Source organism: Sciurus carolinensis, chromosome 13 (assembly GCF_902686445.1).
Source record: "Sciurus carolinensis chromosome 13, mSciCar1.2, whole genome shotgun sequence".
Taxonomy (NCBI): domain Eukaryota; kingdom Metazoa; phylum Chordata; class Mammalia; order Rodentia; family Sciuridae; genus Sciurus; species Sciurus carolinensis.
This window is the reverse complement of record NC_062225.1, coordinates 42,537,118-42,547,157: the sequence shown is the minus strand read 5'-3', so window position 1 is coordinate 42,547,157 and position 10,040 is coordinate 42,537,118. Positions and strand designations below refer to the sequence as shown.

The window sequence follows — 10,040 nt, the reverse complement described above, 5'->3', positions numbered from 1 at the left end:
TCAAACACTGTCCTAACATGTGAATAAAGTTTTTTGTGTTTGTGCAGATGTCTGTTAGGTAAATCATATTCAAGGAGAACATTTTTTTTTTTTTGGTACCAGGATTAAACCTAGGGGCACTTAAGCTCTGAGCCACATCCCCAGCCCTTTTTAATTTTTCATATTGAGACAGGGTCTTGCTAAGTTGCTTAGGGCCTTGCTAAGTTGCTGAGGCTGGCTTTGAACTCCCTGTCCTCCTGCCTCAGCCTCCAGAGCCACTGGGATTACAGGTGTGTGAAACTGTGCTGGGTTCAAGGAGCACTTTTAAGGCAGTACATGTTCTGGACACTGTGATCACAGGTATTCATAACCAAGTAACATTGCAGCTGTTATTATGGAAGCTTCCAAAAACTAGGGCTAGGGTCTTCTACTATATAATCCCCATTGAACTCAGTCCTGAAACCTTTCTTGTATTAATAATTGCTTTTTAAGATCGGTACAAAAAAAAGAAACAAAAACAAAAAACAAAAACAAATTACTACCGACAACAAAACATTCTATTACTTCAAAGAAGTCCTAAGACAATACTATTCTTGATTTCAGCAGTTTAACGTGTATGTTCCAGATGTGGCATGTGATAGTACAGACCAGCCTGACATCATCCAATCCCCTGCAGCCAACATTTGTGTTTGAGAGATATATAAGGGGCTAGGAGAGAAATAAAAAGCAGAAAAGCTAGTCCTTGATTTAGGGTCATAGCATATTGTTATGTATATGGCATATGATCAATAAATGTTTGTGAAATGATTGGGAGGAGATGTGATAAAATAATTTAGAATGTGACTAGTGCCAGATTGCTCTTAATGACACCCTTTAATGGGAGGGAGTCCCTGCGGGTGGAACCATCCCTCTGGGAGGAGGAAGAGTGACCTAACCAAGTGGAAGGATTAGATAATCAAAGCAGACAGGGAACTAGTAAACCAAGCAAGAAAGATGAGCATGTATGTGGAGTTTGGTGGTGGACGCCAGGTAGCCAGAGCTGAAAGAAACTGACTAGGAGAGTTGAGAGGTCACAGTGAGGGGTAGTGAGAAGCAGGAAGGTTCCTGTTAAGATTTCAGGCGTGGTACAGGTATAGGGGTAGAATGAATTAAAGCAATCTGGATTGTGAGTGAGAGGGGTCTCCAGAAATATTCTGAGTCACTGAGTCCTCTGCAAGTGTTTTAAAATTGTGGTCTTTCACCTGATGATAATATTAAAATTATTATTATGGTTAAATGCACATATAATTTGCCATATTAAGCATTTAAGTGTGCAGTTCAGTAGCAATAAATATATTTACATTGTGCAACTGTCATCACCATCCATCCACAGATCTCTTTTCATCTTGCAGAAGTGGAACTCTGAACCCTGACACCAACTCCCTGGCAGCCAGGATGCTGCTTTGTCTTTCTGAATTTGACTACTGTAGGTACCTCGTATAAGTGAAGTCATACATATGTGTCCTTTTGTGCCTGGCTTGTTTCACTTACCACAATGTCTTCAAGGTTCATCCATGTGGTCAGAATCTTCTTCCCTTTTAAGCCTGAATAATATTTCATTTGTACATCTGTTTCATATTTTGTTTATTCCTTCATGAATGAATATTTGCAATTAATCTAAGAAAGTTCAGACTTACCTAGGTAACTATTTAAAGCTGTGTGTTTCATGGTTTCATTACCCATACGTGCCTCCGTATTTATGGAACCAAGTTACTTTGTCCTAAGCTGATGATAGATGAAGAACTAATACCCAAATGGTGTGTGTGTATATGAAGGGTTAGTCAATTCTCTGGTGACTGACTGTACTAACCAAGGTATCATAAAAGTTCCAATGGAGGCAAATGGTGAGAAAAGTGGCCATCAGTGCCTGTAGTAGTATAGGCACATAGAGTTCCAGAAAACCATGGAGATTATAGTGTGGTCCACACAACAGCATCTGACATTAAATGTTCATTGAATTTTATTGGTTTTGAGCTGTTGTTTTCATTTGATTTGTAAACTGATTTTGCATCAAATGAAAACTTCAAGAGCCAATAGCCAGTTTTATGTTTCTACATGATCTTAAGTAACACGGTGATAAACAGTTGAAGGCAATAATAGTAGTGGGGGTGGTTCTTAAGGACTTTCCTTCAGGATTAGGTCATTGAAAAGGAGCAACTAGGCAGGAAGTGGGGATGATTATAGTGACAATGCAAATCTGAAGGGCCTGGGTCTGGAATCTAGTGGTGACAGAATGCAGTGAGATGAAGAATTCTTGGTTTCATGTGGAAAGAAGGAGAGGAGAATACCAAGGCAACTCCCACGTTTGGATACTTCTCAGAGATAGAAAAGTCCAGAAAAGTGACTAATATGGGTAAAACAAAATTAGGCAGGTTTTAGCTCTGTTGAAATGTTGGTCAGAGGTTCAGCTGAAGATGCCCAGTAAGAGCCAGACTGAGAACACCATGAATGCTGTGTCCTCTCATCATTCAGTCTTGGAGGACACCTGGTATCACTTTCTCACATTCTGTTGGTTAGAAGCAAACAACCAGGTCTAGTCTGCATTCAAGGGCAATGAGATGACACTCTACCCTTTCAGAGGAAAGGTGTCAAAAAAGTTCTGGACCACAATATCCATTTCTGTAGCTGTGCTTGTGAAATACCATGAGCTCACATCAGTATTTCCTATTCCAGTCCAGTAGGATTTATTGCAGCTTTACCTCCTCTGTTTTTGTAACCACCTTCTTTAGTATTGAGAAATCTGGCTTCTGTTATGCTCTACATAGTTGCTTATTTAGTTGCCTGAATGTTGAGAAAGGCTTTTTTTTTTTTTTTTTGTAAAATAACAAAAGGATGATTTTCTTATTTCATGAAGAAATGCTTGAAAACATTCTGAAGCATAAGGAATTACTTCCTTCAAGGAATAAAAAAAATGTGAATTACCTACTTTTAAAATGAACAGAGGGGGCTGGGATTGTGGCTCAGTGGTAGTGTGCTCACCTAGCATAAGTAAGGCCCTCGGTTCGATCCTCAGCACCACATAAAAATAAATAAAAAATAAAATGGACAGAGGTATAGGGAGAAAAACAAATGGTCAAGACATTTGGGAGCTGGGCATATAACTCCGTGGTAGAGCACTTGGCTAGCAGGTGCAAGGCCCTGGGTTCAATCCCCTGCACTGAATAAAAAAAAGAAAAGAACAAAGAAAGAGAAAACTTTAAATGTTCATTCTGATTTACTAATCAAATCTATATTAAAACATGATTTTTTCATCTATCAAACTGTCAAATATCAGGAAGATGGATGATACTGGTAAAGGGAGAAAGAGGTGGGGAAAGGCATTCTCATAAGATATATCTTAGTGTAACTCAGTAAAAGATAATCAAGGTGTTTGTCAAAGTTAAGTGTATGCTCCTTTGGACCCAGCAGTCCCTCTGCCTGGAATTACCCTATGATATACTTGCAAAACTATACTAATGTCTAAACCTGCTTGCTTCCTCCAGAGCAAGGCTCAGGGAAGAAGAGAGCGGGCATGTGAGCGTGAGTATGCGTTAGTGCTAGCAAGAGGACGGCAGTCACTGCACGTGGTGGCACACACCTGTAATCTCAGTGGCTTTGGAGGCTTAGGCAGGAGGATTGTAAGTTCCAAGCGAACCTCAGAAATTTAGGGAGGCCCTAAGCAATTTAGTGAGACCCTGTCTCAAAATAAAAAAATAAAAAGGGGTGGGGATGTGGCTCAGTGGTTGAGTACCCCTGGGTTCAATCCCCAGTACTAAAAAAAAAAAAAAAAAAAAAAAAAAGCAGTCTGGTAATTGAATCCTGAAAGTGACATTCCGTAACTGTTGCTGTGTTGCTGTATTCTAGTCATTGAAAGCAAGTCAGGAGGTCCAGTCCACAGTCAAGGGACATAAACACCAGGGGGCAGGGAAAGGTGAGTGCTATCTGAGAGGCTGCCTTCCACACAGGCTCAGGAGGGCACTGCGCATGTGACGGGGAAAGCGGACATAAATCCTGTCTGTGTGTACTTCAGCAGAAGTTAAGAAGTTGTAAGGCCCTGCCTGTTGAAGATACCCTCTGATTTCAGAGCTGTTAGAGTGATTGTGCTATTAAAAAGGAGCTTATAACCTTTAATTTTAACTTTATATTTTTAACAAAGTGTATGTGCTACATAGTCCTGACAGAGGGAAGTGTGACTCTCTGGGACATCAAGGAAGTTTTTCAGAGCAAAAATATTTGAGCAAAGCCTTGGTGATGGAAGCAAGGATAAATGGGACCCATCAGGCAGAGGGTCCTAGATGTGGGAAGGCACAGGGGCACTGGAGAGCCCCAGAGCTGTCTCCTCAGCAGGGTGCCAGCAATGGAAGCACCCTAGGTGTGGGGCTGGGAAGGCAGGCTGCGCCAGACCTGGAGTGAACCTTTCTAAGGGATGGCATGCCTCTGAAGAATGTAAAGCAGAGCAATTCTATTAGGAAAACTGTAGGGGAAAGAGACTAACAGGGACAGAGGACCATTAGGAAGACCTTATAAAGACAGAAGCAAGAAAAAAGGTGAACACCAGAAGTAAAATAAGGTATGGTGGAACAAAGAAGAGTGACTTGAGAAATACATAGGAGACTCAACAGGATGGTGCTGCCTTTACTGGTGCAGTGAGGAGCTCCGGAGAGGCGGGAGGGGCGGAGTCACTGCACATCCCAGCCTTGGATGACTCTGTAAATGGTGACAGCGGGAACACGGGACACAACTAGGAAGAGGAGCAGGTTTAGGAAAGTGGCCCTGAGCAGAAATTGCAAGTTGTTCTTCAAATATCCATGTTACCTTCTTTCCCATGGGCAACTGCTCCCCTCACATTGGGACTTAGCCACCTGTGACTAAGTTCTGACCAATGAGAGTGTAGAAGTGATACTTGCCATGTCTGGTCAGGCCTTTAAAAGGAATGAAGTGTGCTTGCCTTTTTTCTTTCTCTCTTCATGTAGGGCAGAATAGGGAAGTAATTTTGAGCTGTCTTTGATAAGGCAGATGAGGGCGGTATCTCAGAAATGGAGAAACAACAAGGTGAAATCTGGGAGCCAAAAACACTGGTCCTGAGCCACTATCCCAGACTATGATGGGAGGGAGAAATGAACTTGTCACCTGTTTAAGTCACTTTTGGGGGACTGGGGTTGGGGTGGCAGAGAATCTCTGTTGTAGAAGTAGACTGCATTCTTTCAGAAGATACAATATAGTAAGTGGATAAGCGGGGTGGGAAGCGATAGGAGAAAATGTGCCTCTCCTATCTCCTGGCAGGTGCACAGTTGAGGGAGGATCTCAACTGCTGTACTCTGAGTACGTTCCCAGGGTGCTCTTAACTGTGAGGGAACCTGGCAAGGGTGCTAAGGTAGACCCATTCCTGCAAGATTCGGACTCCGTTGGTGGGCAACGTTGGCTTTAGGAATCACCTTTGCCTTGATCAGGATAGTCTAAACTGAAAGTGTCAAGTTAGGAGTCTGGAGTTTGGTGATTGTTGGTGAATGAGAATAAAAGAGATCATCCTGGGAGGGTGAGGATAAAATGACATTTATCATGTGCTTCCTACGTGCCAGGAGAGGTTCTAAGAGCTTTAGTCATATTGATTCCTTGAACTTCATACTACCTGTGTGGTTAGGTGTCAGACACAACTAGTTGTCTTGGGTATGCTTGCTTTTCTTTTCCCTCCCTCCCTCCTCTCCTTCCCTCCTTTCTTCCATCTTTTCTCTTTTCTGTTTTTCTTTTTTGCAGTATTGGGGAATTGAACCCAGGGGCTCTCACCACTGAACTATATCCCCAACCCTTTTTATTATGAGGCAGGGTGTCCTCAAACTTGCAATTCTCCTGCCTCAGCCTCTTAAGTAGCTATAATTATAGATGTGCATCACTACACCTGGCAAGAACAGTAAGTTTTTAGAGAAGTGACAAGGAAAAATAACTTTCAGTCATTTTCTGGTGGTAAAGCTTGTTAACATAAGTTCATCTGGTGCCATCTCTAGGTTAGTAAAGGTCCAAAGTTGTCTTGAGTGTTTAGCTGTTCTCCCTGGTAGAATTCCTTTTGTCTTTGTTAATCTGTATCCTGCTTTTAGAAAAATAGAGGGAGGGCAGAGAGCTTTCTGAGTGTCTGTTTCTTCTGTCTTCTGCTCAACAATCTCTCATATTTGCGGGAGGCAGGCTCTGGTCTCCCACAGTTAACTAGCAACAGAATCTATTCCTCATATATAGTTAATACTATTCCCATTTTACAGATGATGAAGTACAAAGGTGAGGGAATTTACCTAAGCTTAGTAAGTGGTAGAGCCAAGACTAGGACCTGAGCATTGGTCTTGGTAGCTGCCAATGTGGTCCACCAGTTGCCATGGGAGACAGTTCACCATGGTTACTGCATGGATGGCACAGAAAGCCTTCACACTGGCTTTCCACACTCCCACACTATTCACAGTCCATCCTCAAAATGTCTTCCTTAGTGTCTTCTTGCTGGTTCTGCTTTGTGACCATCCTACTTTCCACCCAGTTCCTTTCCTAACTTGCACATCTTTGCTGATATTGCTCTTTGGTCTGGAATGACCTCTCCCAATTTTGCCTACTGAAATTCTATCCATTCATCAAGGCCTAGTTCTCCTTTCATATCCTTTCAACAAATGTCATCTACCCTTATGAACTGATGTATTCCACCAATTATTGAGATTTGCTCTGTGCTAGGCAGGGGGAATTCTAGCATGTGCAAAACAGATGAACTGTTGCAAACTATTGTACTTATCTTTGTGTTTGCTACCAGCAGTGGCTTTCAAACTTAAAAAAGAAATAATCTTACATAACACATCACACCAGACAGACACATGCACAACAATTTAAGAAATAATATTGACCTGAGACTGTGAAATCACTAAGGAATTAAGGCACTAACATCTCCTAACAATGCCGGATTATCTTGGTGCAGATCGGTGGAAAACCAGAGGATGAGAAAGACAACAAGACCATCTGAACTCTGGATGAGAGGGAGACTGCGTTGCTGAAAACTTATGGTCAGAGGACTTACTCTAGGCAGATTAAGCAGGTTGAGGATAACATTCAACAACTTTTCAAGGAAATTAATGAGCTTTCTTAAAGAATTTGACACTGGCTTGGCCCCACCAGCGCTCTGGGACTTGGCTGCAGATAAGCAAACTCTCAAGAGCAAACAGCCTTTACAGGTTGCAAGGTGTACAAAGCTAATTAATGCTGATTTGGAGGACCCAAATTATCAATGGGAAGCAGCTGCCAAGTTCCTGGTAGACTGTCACCTACTGACATTGAAGAAGGACTGAGAGTTGGTGTGGACAGAATATCAAATCCACATTCCACTGCATCCTAAGATTGACCCAACAGTTACCATGACGCAGGTGGAGGAAAAACATGATGTCACTTACAGTGATGTTGGTGGTTGTAAGGAGCAGATTGAGAAATTTTGAGAAGTAGTTGAAACCCCACTACTTCATCCAAAGAGGTTTGTTAACCTTGGCATTGAACTTCCCAAGGGTGTACTGCTGCTTGGTCCCCCAGGCATAGGCAAGACACTCTGTGCCAAGGCAGTTGCTAATAGGAGTGATGCTTGCTTCATTCGAGTTATTGAATCCGAACTTATACAGAAATACGTTGGTGAGGGGGCTTGAATGGTTCATGAGCTTTTTGAAATGGTCAGAACAAAAAAAAAGCCTGCCTTATCTTCTTTGATGAAATTGATGCCATGGGAGGGACTTGGTTTGATGATGGTGCTGGAGGTGACAATGAAGTGCAGAGAACAAGGTTGGACCTGATCAATTAGCTAGATGGTTTTGATCCTCGAGGCGACATTGAAGTGCTGATGGCCACCAACAGACCTGATACTTTGGACCCAGTGCTGATGAGGCCAGGGAGATTGGATAGAAAGATTGAATTTAGCTTACCTGATTTGGAGGATCGACTCACATCTTTAAGATACATGCTCGTTCAATGAGTGTTGAAAGAGATACCAGATTTGAATTGTTAGCACAACTGCGTCCGAATAGCACTGATGCTGAGATTAGAAGTGTCTGCATAGAAGCTGTATGTTTGCAATCCGAGCACAGCTATTGAGAAGGATTTCTTGGAAGCTGTAAATAAGGTCATTAAGTCTTATGCCAAATTTAGTGCTACTCCCCACTATATGATATACAACTGAGCAAACAAACTTCAGTTGGAATCCTAAGCTTATAAAAACTTAGTATCACCTCACACAAAAAAATGGTTTCAAAATTGAAAAAAGAATATTGACCTTAACCACATGAAATCACTCTGATCACTTCATTTCTGTATCATTAAGATAAAAATGATGGGGCTGGGGTTGTAGCTCAGTGGTAGAGTGCTTGCCTAGCATGTGTGAGGCACTGGGTTTGATTCTCAGCATTGCATATAAATAAAAAGTCCATCAACAAATAAAATTTTTTTTTAAAAAAGATAAAAATGATTATTGATATCTCCTAAAAGATTTTACAGCCTACGGGTTCAAACACATAAGTTTAAGAAATCTTCATTCCTTTATTCATCTAGTCAGCCAAACAGATTTTCTGGGTGTCCACACTGTGTTGGGCACAGCTCTGGCACAGGGATTTAGAAGAGTTCCTTCTCTGAAGGCCAGCAGGCCAGTGCAGATAGCAGCCTGAGAGCAAAGACTGTACACAGTAAACTATGTGCTATAGTGGCATTGTGCTGGGGCAGATGTGCATATTGTCAGTTCAATAAATATGAATAGAATTAAACTGAGGCAAAGGCATCAGAGTTATAAAAAGAGACTAGTATAGTGACTTCCTCAAAGGCAGAACCTTATCAGTTCATAGGTCTATTGTGACAGGGAACCTGCTTCAAGTCCTGATTCTCTAGTGGAGTGCATCGCTAGAGTCAATCCTGGTTATACACCTTTCAGTTGCCTTTGCTAAAGGTGAAAATGGTTTGGGTTTACCCAGCACAGATTGGTTATGGGAAAAAAGACATTCCTGGAATATTTTACCTTTCTTTTCCTGAGCCTGTCAAGTGTCATCACCTTGGCTTGGCTGTAGGCAGGATGCCACCTCATTCACCTTCTGGCCACCAAATCAAATCAATCAAAACCTGTTGTTGGGTTGGGAGGATAGCTTGGTTGGTAGAGTGCTTGCCTTGCAAGCACACGGACCTAGGTTTGATCCCCAGCAACAGGGAGGAAAAAAAAAAACCTGTTGTTAGGGCTACAGGCACATACCTGCCTGAAATTGCTTTATTGATTAAATTATTTTAGGACAATTTTTGATAATTATCTATATAAGATCTTTTCATTTACATTTTAACAAAATTGTTTCCCTTGGGATTAGTTCATTTTTGTGAATATTGTAATTTTTTGTCCACCTAACATTTTAGTGATTATAACTTTTGCCTTTGTAAGTTTTCTAGTGTCTTATCTGCCACCAGGTTCAAAGGGATATTTAAATCTTACCATATAATGTTCTATCAGTAATATTCTCTCTGAATTGGAAAAAAAATGAGCAGCTAATCTAGGAGAAAATGGTGCTCACTAATTGACATTCCAGTTTACCCCTCATAACCTCCTGTCAGCTGTCCATGCTTTTGGTGAAGTGTGAAAGGTGAAATCACAATGCCATTTTGTTTTGGGGTGAAAGTTCTGTGAAGCAGTTTGTTTATTTAACAGTTGTAGATCTTTGGAAGATGATAATACAGTAGCTCCACTAAGCAAATGGAGAAAAACCATCCTTAACCACTAATTTATTTCATGGATGAGCACAGACCACAGGCATAGGGCAGGTGAGCACAGGGGAACTGAACAGCCAGGTACTTCCACGCTTACATTATCCCACCCATTTTATCTGCAAAATAAATCTCCACATATATCTCAGTAACATTTTCCATTTGGTGCCAAGTTTTTGCCAGAAAGTGAAAACCCATGAAAGGAATCATTAATACCCACTTACTTATTGCAAAGTGCATCAAGTTGCAATCACAAGCACTTGCACTCACAATATTTCGTTCTTTCTACAATATTATTATTATATGAA

At 41.4% G+C, this 10,040-nt stretch overlaps 1 pseudogene; it reads left to right on the top strand.

The window, feature by feature from the left end:
* Positions 1-6,918: 6,918 nt before the first annotated feature.
* On the top strand, positions 6,919-8,179 carry LOC124963651 (26S proteasome regulatory subunit 7-like; annotated as a pseudogene).
* Positions 8,180-10,040: the final 1,861 nt, after the last annotated feature.